A 12,998-nucleotide genomic window follows, 5' to 3' on the forward strand; every position below is an offset into this window, starting at 1 on the left:
TCATCCTTGCGCTCTCCAGGTCTCGTGTGTTGCGGTCGGGGCGTCAGGAGCGGAGCCCTGGAAGCTGCAGGACGAAGGGAGGCAGGTCCGCACCTCTCCGTTGTTCCCAGAGCGATTGAGCAGGGAAAGCGGGTTCTGATCCACCGGGAGAGTGGGATGAGTCTCCGCAGTTCCTTTGGGATAGAGACCACAGAAGACACCAGTATAGGCCAGCATCCCTCATCTCAGCAACCAAAAACTGCTGCTGCTTACCAATCACGTTTGTCCTCTGTGTATTTTCTCAGAAAAAAAAAAAAAAATCCAGTCATAGAATTACTGCCTCTTCCTGACATACAACCTACAATAGACCTCACTTCCTTTAACATATCCTCAAATCAATTGACTACACACCCAGCTCCTTCCAGTCCTTTCCAACAGTGCCTTGCCTGTGTTTTCCGTGTTGTGTGGATTCCCTCAGTGCAGCATTGCTCCTCTGCAAACCTGTCCCGGGTGTTCCGGCTGTAATAGGTGGATCTGCCCTCCTGTCAGGCAGAGCCATCTCCTCCACAACAGCTACAGGATTTTGAAATAACAGAACTTTGTCTCCTGACCTCACCTCTCACCCACTTCTCAGCCCACCCCAACTTGACACCACACACTAAGTTTCCAGAGCAGCCCTCTCTAGGCTTGCTGGTGACTTCCCACTCCTGCAAATAGATGTTATTCCATGTCATGTTTGCCACTTGACCTGTCTTTTCCTTATGTGTGGATGCCTGTCCAGGTTTTACTCCTATTCGATACTCTATCTCTACCTCATTTACAGCCTCAACATCTGGCTGGCTGATGGAATTATCTTTTTTTGTGGAGACAAGTGGCTGAGTAGACTGGGCTGGGAATGCACTCACAATGCCCCTGCCTCCCAGTGCTAGGAATGTAGGTGTGTCAGCACTCCTGGCAGTTGGAATTCTGCCTCGATCTTAATCCCTGACATGTCTTTCCTTTAGTCCTGCTTGGTCCAATATGCTTGGGCAGAAGAAAGTCAGGGCAATGGGAGTATGTGGCAGGGGAGGTTGTTCCCTTCATGGTGAACAAGCAGAGTGGAACAGCAACAGGAAAGAAGCAGGGAAAAAATATAGTCCCAAAGGGGAAGTCCTCAGTGATGTACTTTCTCCAGTTCCCACTTTCCACCACCCCATCCTCTGCCAACAGTCTATTAAAATGTTAAACTTACTGATGGGCTAAACTCTTCCTTAGGTCAGAGCCTCATGGTCTGTTTCAGAACATGATGTGTTTTATTAATTTTGTGGACATCTCTTAATCCAGTCAAGTTGATCACCAATGTCAACCATGGCAATGTCCATGTGCAGACATTTGTGTGGAGTTAAGTTTTCTGCTTCTTTGGCCAGATAACAAGAATGCGTCTGTTGAGTTATATAGTGAAAGTATATCCACTTTCAGAAGAAATTATCAGTGTGTTCCAACATGGTTGCTGCATGTTACATTCCCGCCATCAGGGAATGAGAGTGCCTGCTCTCCATATCTGTACCAGCATTTTTTCTACGTGTTCTGGATTTTAGCCATTCTAACATGTGTGTGGCTAGTAAACCTTGAAGTCAAACTCAATTAGAGAAAAGTGCCAGAATTGTAATTACAAAGCTGAGTGACTTCCACAAGCCAAGAGCCAGAAAAAAAAAAAAAAACATTCAGAGCACTTTGCACACATAGAAGCCATTTCAGTCATGACCTCAGGAGATGATCACAGTTAGCACTCTGCCATGGAATTTACCTGGCCTTAAGTGGCATGAGTGGAATAAACAAGACAGAAACAAGTTCACTCATTTAGATATGCCTCTCCTTTAACTCTTAGTGAACATGAAGTTCAGGCTTGTTTGGAGCTGTTGCCCACAATGCTGAGAACATTCCTATCCATCTGATGAGCACAGATTTTCATTTCTGTTGGAAAATGCCCAGAGATCGGATTGCTGGGTCAAAAGCGATATTTACTATATTGAGCTATATTAACTCAATACTTGGGTTTTGTTGAGATCAAGTCCTGCTGTGTGACCCAGGTTGAAATGTACCATGCTGACCAGGGTGGCTTGAAAACTAGAGTGATCCTCCTGCCTTAGTCTGCCAAGTGCTGGGATCAAACACACATCATAGGTTACAAGTTCAGCTGGGCAGTGGTGGCACACGCCTTTAATCACAGCACTTGGGAGGCAGAGGCAGATCTCTGAGGCCAGCTTGGTTACAAAGCGAGTTCTAGGATGGCCAGAGCTACACAGAAAAACCCTATCTTGAACACTGTGCCCCCAAAAGGTTACAAGTTCAGTTTTGTTTAAGTGTGTAATCATGATGCTAAGCACATTCATGTTTCAAACCATCACTGTAGGAACACGGTCCAATGGAGTCCTGTGAGAATTTGGAGTGCTTCTAAGAAAACTCCAAGAAAACGAGCCTTGTTCTTGGACTGTGTTTTCCTGCTCCTCCCAGGTGTATTGGACAGGAATGAGTTTCATTATTGCTTGCTTCTGTTACTTACTCTGTGGAAAGCCACATTTTTGCCAAGTGCAGCTTGTCCTTGTGACTGTACACCTTACTCCTGTGATGCTTAATCTTCACAATAAATTGTCTGATGCTATGAACAAGACTGGCTGGTGCCTCCTTTGTCTCTATTCCCTGGGTCTACCACCTCTAGAGCAGTGACGCGTCTTTGCTTTGAGGGTTCACACTCAAGTTGCTCCCACCTTTGGGATGCTGTTCTGCTTGTGGACCCAGCTGTTGCACTGTGTTACAGCCCTCATAAATGCCACACAGGGTCACATGGTAAGACACCACTGAATTTTCTACAATAGCTATCCTATTTTACATTTCTAGAAAGAGGCGATTCCTGTGTTTCAGTGCTTGGGCTGACCAAATTTGGAGTGCCGAGGTCTTGCAAACACAGAATTGTACTTTCTAGCACACATACAGGTAATGGTCATCTTCAAATTCTGGCCTATTGGGGAGCTCGCCAGACCCCAGGTTAGTTCTTTTCAGCCTACTGAATCTGTGGCTGGCCAGGGTGATTCTGGTTCAAACATCCAAAGGAGCAGGAGGAGAAAGAAATTGGACTCTGAGCAAGGAGATGTAAAATCAAGGTTCTCTTATTCCTCTGGCTGCTGGTTTTCCATTTTATCAAGCACAGGACAAGGCTGGAGCTGAGATTCACTAGTAAAGATACATCTGGGCAGGATAAGATTTACAGTGGATACTGTTTCTTATGTGTAACAATCTAGATACCATCCCAGTACAAACAGTCCTTTATAGATCTGAGTTTATTACTTGAAAAACAGCCAAGGGTACCAGCTCTTCATGAACCTGGAGGTGGGAAACACTAAAACAAAAGGTCACCATGCTATGATGGAACACCCTGTTGCAGAACTAATGGCTCTAGGGCAGGTTCAGAGGAATCGTGAACCTCATCAAAGCCTTAAGAGAGCCTTGAGGGACTACAGGGAAGTGAGCGTACCTGCTCTTGTCTAAGAGGGTTAAAAGGCGCTCCACTGAGATATGGACTCTGCTGTGCTCCTATCTGTGCGGCTCCTGTGGATACAGGCAAGGGTACCAAGGCAGACTTCTCCCCAGGCTTATCCATCCATTGTCCCCCCCCCCAGTTAGTAGACTGGTCCTAAGAGACCTCTGAAATATCAACTGAGGGCCTAAGCTTGCTCTTTGAGGGACAGTCCAGAAACCCAGCTTTAGATGCTGTGTGTCACAGACTGGAAAATTAACTGTCTTGGAAAGAGGTCAACAGAGACCAGGGATGGCTCAGTCAAGCATGTGCCTGTTACTCCCTTGTCATATCTCAGGATGTAACAGGACTTGAGGGATTAAAAACTCAGACACTAGAGTAACGAGATACTGAACACAGTGTCGTGTCCCCAAGTCAGCCAAAGACACTAAAAGAATCTGAGATCATGGTAAGTTGTGGAGATGAACCATGAGGTGGCCGTCAACATCTCCCTTCCTGGGTCATGTACCCCAGTATGGGCTTGAACAGCAAAACATCCCAGAATGTTCCTTATCAAGTCAGATGAATGACAAAGAGGCCACTTCCTCCTTTGCTCTCTCTTGCTTTGATCAGGTGGGAGGCACCCAGTCCCACCTCCAGTGGGAGGTGCACTGTGGATACTGTCAATAAACCCGTGCTAAGAACTAAGTGAGACCTCTAGCCAAAAAGCAGGAAATGAGGCCCTTTGTCAGTTTGCTGGAGAGGAACTGAATCTTGTCAACTGCACTTGTGAGTGACAGCCTTGACATGAGACTACAGCCTGAGCACATGCAGACTGTGGCCTGTGAGGCCTCACCAGACAGAGACACCACTAAACCACTTGTACTCCTAAACCACCGAACCTGTAATATGTGTAAGCTGCTAAATTGTGGGGTAGTTTGTTACACAGCAACAGACATTGCTGGCTGATTTTCTTACACAGGATGAACCCTTGAGGGTACGAAAGCCCCACATCCCACCTTTGCTCTGGTGCTGCCCATGGCAACCCCATCAAGGGACAGCAGGGAGTGTGGCTGGATGAGATGGAGTCTGCCTGACTCTCCAGTTCTGAGAAAGCTGCTGCCAGGAAGCCTTACAGGATCAAGTGCAGAATGCACAGGCTCTGTACCCAGCGGGAAAGGAGAAGAGGAGAGCCAGTGAAGCCACAGAAGACAGCATCAGCTGAGCCCTACTGGCATGGCCCAACCCTCTCCAAGGAACATTATGCTATGTTTTCTAAATCCCATTTCCCTTCCATGTTTGGAGGACAGGAGCTTTATCAAATTACTATAGGAATAGTGGAAATCATACCACTGGGTTCTGAAAGGCAAACCCAGTCCTTTGCCACCCTTGAGCCCTCCATGTCCTGCAGGGCTCTTGGTCTTCCTCCTCCAGGCAGCCTTCCTTGGGGCCTGCCTGTTGGAGGGCATCTCAGCTTTTCCTCAGCTCTCACCCCACTTATTACTCGGTCCTGGCCTTGTGTCTGACACACTGATGCTTGGGAAGTATCATCCCCTTTGAAATTACATTCTTAAGGTAGAGGCTGTGGCCCCCAGGACTAGGCTGAATTTCCTGCTCAAACTCCTCCTGGTCACGAAGGGACATACACAGGCTGTCCCCAGGGGTTTGTTCACAGCATCCCTAAGTTGGATGCCCAGACTCCAGTCTTCTCCTCCCAGTTCAGGACGGACCGGGTCCCCAGAAAGACCCACATCTTGTCTGCTCTTGCAGAGCACAGGGACAGCCAGGCCTCCAAAAGAGCTCCCAGGGACAAGAGCACTCGTGCAGATGGGTCTTGAGCCAAGGCAAAGCTACAGGAGAAAAAGCAAAGGTCCGGTGCTGGCAAGACCTGAGGGGTTTCTGCGTGAGACACCAGCTGGTGGCCAGGATCTTCTGGAAGTCTCTGGTTTTGAGTTCCCACCACCTCCTTAGCTAGAAAACAAATAGGAGTTTGGGCTCAAGGCCAGCCCAGAAACTTTTACATTCCATCCCATAGGGAATGGTACTTCTCTCCCCCTGCTTTGTTCAGCATCCCCGTGTCCCCCTGTAAGAGCACTGCCCAGGGCTGGCTCTCAGATCGGTCAACCGGGTGGCTCCTCCTCAACTACCAGAAGCTATCTGGGAGCATCGGTGGGGCAGGGAGTGGGGGGGGGCAGGAAGGGAGGGCATTTGGCCTCCCATACCCAGGTTTTTCAGCCCGGCCTCCTCCCACAGAGCACTCACCTTAGTGAGGGTGGGCATGCTCCTGTGGGCGTCCTGCTTCTCTGGGAAGGACGTACACAGCCTCCCTCAGCATGGTGAATACAGCAGCCAAGGTGCTGCCCAGTTACTGGCAGCTCAGAATCTACAACAGAAGGACAAGGGGAAGTTACCTGCACTAGGCTTCTGGTTCCCCCATTGTCGGGGCATAGTGGGGACTGGCTTGCTTTGGAGCGGGGTGGGGGTGGGGGGTGAGGTGGGTGGGCAGGGGGCAGCGGTGGGGGGGGGCGTGAGAATAAGCTTCCTAGGTAGGGAGAAAGATGTAGTTTCCGGTGTGGCAGTCCACAGGGAAGGGTCGCTGTCTGGCGACAAACCTAGGCAGCTACAGGCACAGCTAGATCATTGGAAATCAAGGGGTTGAGGCTGAAAAGGAAAGTGGCACTCACCAACGGTAAACCACTGCCATGGTGGCCAGGGGCTCTGAAGACGCAGTGCTGTGCGCCCCACCTCGGGCTAGCCTGATCCCTCGGGGGCTCAGCCGGACGCGGCCGCTCCTCTTTCAGCTGCCAGTCCCTCGGGCTCCTTGGGCACCGTTGGCGTCGTTGGCACCGTTGGCACCTGCTCGCGCACAGGCCTCTGGGAGCGCGCAGGAACTGCAACTCCCAGGAGGCCTCGCGGCTGCCCCCCTCGTGGGGAGCAGAGCCAAGGCTTGGGCTCCAGCCTCGTGGCTCTCCTTGGCCCTGGCCCTGTTGCTTCTCCGTTCCCCAGTCCCTCCGCGTCCCCAAAGGCAGGCTCCCCCAGTGGCAAGGAACACTACAGTGGAGATGGCTGACTAATAGGAAATGGGACGACAGGAAAAGAAGGAAATCGCAGGAGACCGCAAGATTTTATTTTATTTTTGTTTTGAGATAGGGTCTCTCTATGTAGTTCCTGCTGTTCCAGAACTCACTCTGTAGACCAGGCTGGCCTCAAACTCAAAGAGATACACCTGCCTCTGCTTCCTGAGTGTTGGAATTAAAGACGTGCGCTACCATGGCCTGGCTGATTTTTATTTTAATTTAAAATTATTATTTATTATACATACATGTGTTTTGCCTGCATGCTCGCACATCACATGCATGCCTGGTGCATGCTTGGTGTTGAGAAGAATGCATCAGATCTCCTGTAACTCCAGTTAGAGATGTTTGTGAGCAGCTGTGTGGGTGCTGGGAACCGAATTGAGGTCCTCTGCAAGAGCAGCCAGTGTTTTTAACCACTGAGCTATCTCTCCAGCCTCTTAAGATTAGTTTGTTTGTTTGTTATGAGACAGGCTTTGTCTATTTAGCTCTTGATGTCCTAGAACTCTGTATAGAACAAGCTGGCCTTGAACTCTCCCTCTCTAGTGCCAGGATTAAAGGCATGTGCCACTACCCCTGGCAGCTCTAGATTTAAATATATGACTTGTGGAAGTCAAAGAACAACTTGGTAGAGTCAGTTCTCTCTTTTCCGAGGCTGGAACTCAAGCTGTCAGGCTTGTGCTGGCAAACGCCTTTACCACCTAGTCATCTCTCCAGCCTCGGGGTCCCTGCCCCTGTCACCAGCAAGGTGCCAAAAAGTGCCATCACCTGGGGAAGTGTATTCAGGCAACAATCAGTGGTGGTCATGGTGGTTTGTGGTGCCATTTGACATGGTCGTGAGTGGGCAGGGTGTAAGGAGCTAACAGTGTGGGGAGAAGATGGATAGATGAGGCTCCTGAGTGGCAGAAGGCAACAAATAGAGCTGATGGTACAAGGACCTTTGGGCCAACTTGCTGAAGACAGGTTGAAAAACAAGTTTCTGGATGAGGGAGTGATAACCCAGGAGAGGTTGCAAGCAAGTGGAGATGGGACTGTGTCTTGAACACGATCTATGTGTCACAGGTGTCTTTTTGAAATTCACACATAGAAAAAGGGAGAATAACTCACAGCAAATCCATCTAACAACCAAACAATCCAGCTCTAAGGGATGCTACCAATCTCTGGAGGCAGGATTCACTCACAGACTGTGGGTAGAGGTGGCCCAAAGTAGATTGCAATTCTGATTGTCCAGTGCACAGCAAGCTGTCATGACCCACACCCACTGGTGGGAAGGACAGTTCTATCTCTGCAGCAGATGTTCCTTGGTGGAATGGTGGCCAGCTGGTCACAGCCTCAGCCCTACTTAGCCAGGTCAACCAAGGTGCTAGAATCTCAATAGTCACCAAGGTTAGAGCCAAGCCAGAGGCAGAAGATCCCGGTGGCAGGCAAGGTCACTGGAAGGGTCCCTTGTTGCTTGCATATGTGGCTTGTGTGTGTTGAGGTTATGTTGGAGAACATCCTCTGCTGAGCTGCCTAGAGCCTTGGTAATAGCAATCCATGTTGTCAGGTCGATGCATAACCTCCATCTCTGTCACCAGGGCCGCTTTGTTCATGGGTCCATTGGGCAATGACAAGAATGGCTGCGGAAAGAGGCTGGCTGCCCACAGATCATATCTACTTGATTACTGAAATCCCCCACTTGTAACTAAGATATGACACAGGGCTGGGAAGTTAATATATCCTTGACGTAAAACTGTAAAGGCATACTGCGGGCCATGCCAACTGAAAGCAAATTGCTTCTGGTGGTCCTTATGGGCAGGAACCAAGGAAAAAGACTTTCTAGATCAATAGTTGTATATCATTCACCAGGAGATGTGTTAATTGGTTCAAACAAGGACACCACATCTGGTACAGCAGTTGCAATTGAAATCATGACTGAGCTTTTGATAGTCAGTTGCCATTCTTCATGATCCATCTCATCTGTCTTCTGCATTGGCCAGAAAGGACCGTGAAAGAGAGAGACAGTGGAAACCACCACCTCTGCATCTTTTTTATTTTCTTTCTTTCTTTCTTTCTTTTTTTTTGTTTTTCCAGATGGGGTTTCTCTATATAACAGCCCTGGCTGTCCTGGAACTCGATCTGTAAACTGGACTTGAACTCAAAGATCCACCTGCCTCTTCTTCTTGAGTGCTGGGACTGGAAGGCCTATGCCACCACTGCCAGATGACCTCTGTATCTTTCGAGTCCTTGATGGCAGCACTAGTTTCTGCGGTTCCTCTAAGGAAGCAATACTATTTTACATTCGCCATTTTCCTTGGCAACTCTGGTTAGCCTTTCCAACAATAATAGCCCTTACTCCACAGGGCAGAAAACCAATGTGAGAATTCTGCCAGCTTCTATGTATATCTATCCCAAATTATACATTCTGGGACTGGGAAAATAACCACAGGATGAGTTTGGGGACCCTTGGGACCTACAGTGAATCAGATTTCAGCCAAAATACCATAACTCACCTGATGTAAGCCCCTTTAACTGGAGGGCCACAGTATTTCTTGGGATCTCCTGGAGTCAGAGTCAATTTAGCACCTATTGGTAACATCAATAGACCCCAGTGTCAATAACCCTTGTAAAAAGTAGTCCCTTTGGGTAAGGACTGGAAAAAGGTTAACAGTAAAACTTTTAGGTATTTTGTTCCTCAGAGGAACCTGGCCATCCCTTAATTCAAGGTGTTTTGGGTCTGCAAACTAGCTCAAGTCTGAAACTGGTTCACAGGCCAAGATTACCTTTTGTTATGATCCAAAGGAGCCTTTCTTTCATTTGTTTGAAAGGCTTCTTACCTATTTCATGCCTGGAAACACCATGATTGGTTAGCCAGTACCAAAGGTCTGTATGAATCACCATAAAATCACTTTGCCTGTGCTGACCAGGCCAGGCTATTACGGACACTGATTTGGTTACGCTGCCCAACACCATAACTACAATGACCTTGCCCTTGTGGATTCAGTGCTGCCACCTGCCCCCCCCCCCACTTCGGGGCTCACTGCATTTAATCCACCCAACTGAGCAAAAGCACCTTCAACCCAGCAATCATATGGCACAAGGACAACAGCAACAGTGAAGCTCTCTGAGTGTGCTGCTCCGCTCACCACTTTGTTTCATGTGATGATGAGTGAAAGCCATGTGCTCTGGACTTTCCCATTGTGGAGGATCAGGTTTTATACAGGGTACCCACTCCAGCATTGCAATTTCCTTAAGCCTTCAAATCACTTTATCAACACCAAGCCAAGAGATAGTAGGCTCCAACTCCTTTTTAGTGGGCCATCTGTTGACAAATGCTTTAGCCAATTATTCAAACAAAATCTTGACCCCTTTAACTGTGCAAAATTCCATTCATTGGGGCCATATCAATAAGTCCAGCTTGATCTAGTTTTTAATGTCCCTCCCCCACACACACTATTATCCCATACCCTTAAAATCCACCTGTTGTGGAGTATTACTTTAACTAGGCAAAGGTGTGTTACACTTATTTATGCTGCAGAATTATTTTAAGTGTGTGAAGGTGTGTTACTTTTGTTTAGGCTGCATTTGTTTAGTTATGTAAAGACATGTTGTATTTGTTTCACCTTGCCTGCCTAAGGCACTTGATTGGTCTAATAAAAAGCTGAATGGTCAGTAGGTAGGCAGGACATGCTAGAAGTTGGTTAATCTCATCACAGAACCCATTCATTTCCTTGGTCAATTTATCCAAAGATTCTAAGATCAACCAACCATCATCATCAATTTCCTTATTTTTCCACAAATTGTCAAAATATTATATACAGACTCACCAAATCTGTTGCCTCTCATAATTGGTCAATCAGGATAACCAAATACATTTGTCTCTTTAAGTTTGTAAAATAGTTTATTCGATGGGCTTTTAGTACTCTCCAAGCTACAAGGAAAGGTGTCAGTAACTATATGTGTTGGCAAATGGGGAAACCGGTTCCAGATACTTAAAAGAATTATCCTTATACTTATGTTGATCTAGAACCACTTCTGTTACCAAAATCTGTATTAATCAGGGCTCTCTAGAGGAACAGGACTTATAGAATGAATCTATAGTCATATAAATTCATAGATACAGCTATATAGAGGGAATTTGTTTTTGGAATGGTTTACAGACTGTGGTCTAGCTAGTCCAATAATGGGTGTCTATCAACGAAAGGTCCAAGAATCCAGTCCATGATGCTGGATGTCTCAGCTGGTCTTCAGTATACACTGGAATCCTGAAGAAGTAGGCTCTAATGCCAGTGAAGGAATAGGCTTACTAGAAAATGCATGAGCAAGCAGGCAAAGCAAACAAGCTTCCTTCTTCCATGGCCTTTATTTAGACTGCCAGCAGGAAGTGTGGCTCAGATTAAAGGTGTATCTTCCCACCCCAAAAGATCCAGATGAAAAATGGGTCTTTTCACTTCAAATGATTTAATTAAGAGAAAAATATTAGGGAGCTGGAGGGATGGCTTAGTGGTTAAGAGCACAGTCTGCTTTTCCAGAGGTTCTGAGTTCAATTCTCAGCAACCACATGGAAGCTCACACCATCTATAATGAGATCTGGTGCCTTCTTTTGCATGCAGGCCTATGTGCAGACAGAGCACTCACATAAAAATATACATAAAAAATTTTAAAATAGTTATAATTGAAAAAAAAATCCCTCACAGGTAGGTGTACCCAGCCACTTGGGTTTTAGTTAATTATAAATGTAGTCAAGTTGACAATCACTAGCTGCCACATGGCACACAACCCTGCCTGCTGAAACCTTGGTTTGAGCTCCATGAATCTTGCTTTGAACTCCCAGCCTATGGAAACACTTGGTAATGTGGGCTCTTTTAAGCCACCGACTCCATGGTCATTTGCCGTGGCTACTATAGAAAACACAGAATCAGAGATCTGGGGTGAAGTGGCAGTTTCCTGAGAAGGGGAAACCAAGCCATCAAGTATCAGCCGGTGAGGGGCCACCAGGAGAGGATGCGTGGTGAAAATAGTGGTGTGGCTGGAAGGGAAATTTTGGTCCCTGACTGTGCCCTACCCAATAACACTCCCCAGCTGGTCACTCCAGAGGCCATTTCCACTTCTGAGAAAGAGACTGCGCTTGGATTACAAAGAAGTTGGCTGTGGGCAGAATGAGCATAGGGGCCTGTGGGAAGATGCAACTGCTATTATTGCAGCAGAGATGCTCTTTGAGCAGTTCCTGGCTAATGCTCTCAACTGTGACATCAGAGCTTAGCGCTCTGGCCTCTAGGCAGTGGTAGAAGCCAAGCAAGAGTATTGGCTCATTATCTGTCCCTGTGGAGCTCTACACTACTTTGAGGTGATGACAATAACCCCAGGAATAACATTTCCATTCCTCTGGCTGCCCACAGCTCGGCCCCAATGCTAAGATTAAGATGCATGGATTCTAACCTGGCATAGAGATGAACCCCATTGCTGAAACACTCTGGGGACCAGAAGTTACTATCCAGCTTTTGAGAAAGATGCTCTTAAACACACATGACCTAGGAAGAGACCCAAGCGACAATCCTAAACCCTCACATGTGAGCCTGCCTGCTTGCAGCCCACAGGAAACCATATACTTTGGGGTGTGTGAAGGTGTCAGTGATTGCTGCCAACTGACTATGGAGATCTGTAGACATACTTGCCGCCCACCATCCCATCAGCTTCATCTCCTCCCTCAGGGTTCTGACTCCAGGGTCTGGCATAACCTCAGGCCCAAGTTGCCTGTGGCCATGACACTTCACTTCAAGACAACTGGCCGGCATTCCTTGTCTCTGTAGTGGCACCAGGGGAAACGCCTACAACCAAGAAAAAGGACAAGCCAAGTCCACCACATGACTCAGCTAGTAAAAAGGGTTCCCAAAGAAGCCTGAAGACCCAAGTTTGCAAACCTCTCAGGAAGGCCAGGACTCCCTAAAGTTATCCTCTGACTTCCTCATGCATCTCTCTAACACACGCACGCACACACATACACACTTTTATTTTCCTAGACATAGTTTTAGCACTGGCTGCCCTGTAATTCACTCAGTAAACCAGGCTGGCCTCAAACTCAGAGATGTACGAGTTTCTGCCTCCCAAGTGCTAGGAGTAAAGGCATGCACCATCCCCACTCAGCACAAATAACATTTTTAAAAAGAAAAAAAGGGTGACAACCTAAAGAAGATTAACATCTACACAATACTCATGAGCCTTAAGCCAGGCCTTTGAAAGATACTTCGGAGGCAAAGGACTAGCAACTAGTCACTAGTGCTGTCTCTGGAGCTCAGGAGAGAGCAGGACCTGCCCAGCAACTGGGACATCTGTACCAGCATCTCGTGAATACACTTTGCTGACAACGAGCAAACACTTTAAATGGACATTCACCAGGGTTGGATGCAGGAAGTGTGTGCTTGGTTGGTTGAGCATTCACACATCTGATAAATCAATGACAGTACACCGGGGGG

General features: G+C 47.5%; 1 long non-coding RNA gene across 1 annotated transcript; it reads right to left on the reverse strand.

Annotated features, from left to right (window-relative positions):
* Positions 1-4,809: 4,809 nt before the first annotated feature.
* On the reverse strand, positions 4,810-6,341 carry LOC127226632 (uncharacterized). Its single transcript, XR_007834910.1, has 3 exons — positions 6,157-6,341; positions 5,735-5,855; positions 4,810-5,443 (listed from the first exon to the last, which is right to left on the reverse strand). It is a non-coding gene; the product is annotated as an uncharacterized LOC127226632 (long non-coding RNA).
* Between the last annotated feature and the right edge of the window lie 6,657 nt (positions 6,342-12,998).

The sequence above is a fragment of the Phodopus roborovskii genome, unplaced genomic scaffold, assembly GCF_943737965.1.
Source record: "Phodopus roborovskii unplaced genomic scaffold, PHOROB, whole genome shotgun sequence".
Classification (NCBI taxonomy): Eukaryota; Metazoa; Chordata; class Mammalia; order Rodentia; family Cricetidae; genus Phodopus; species Phodopus roborovskii.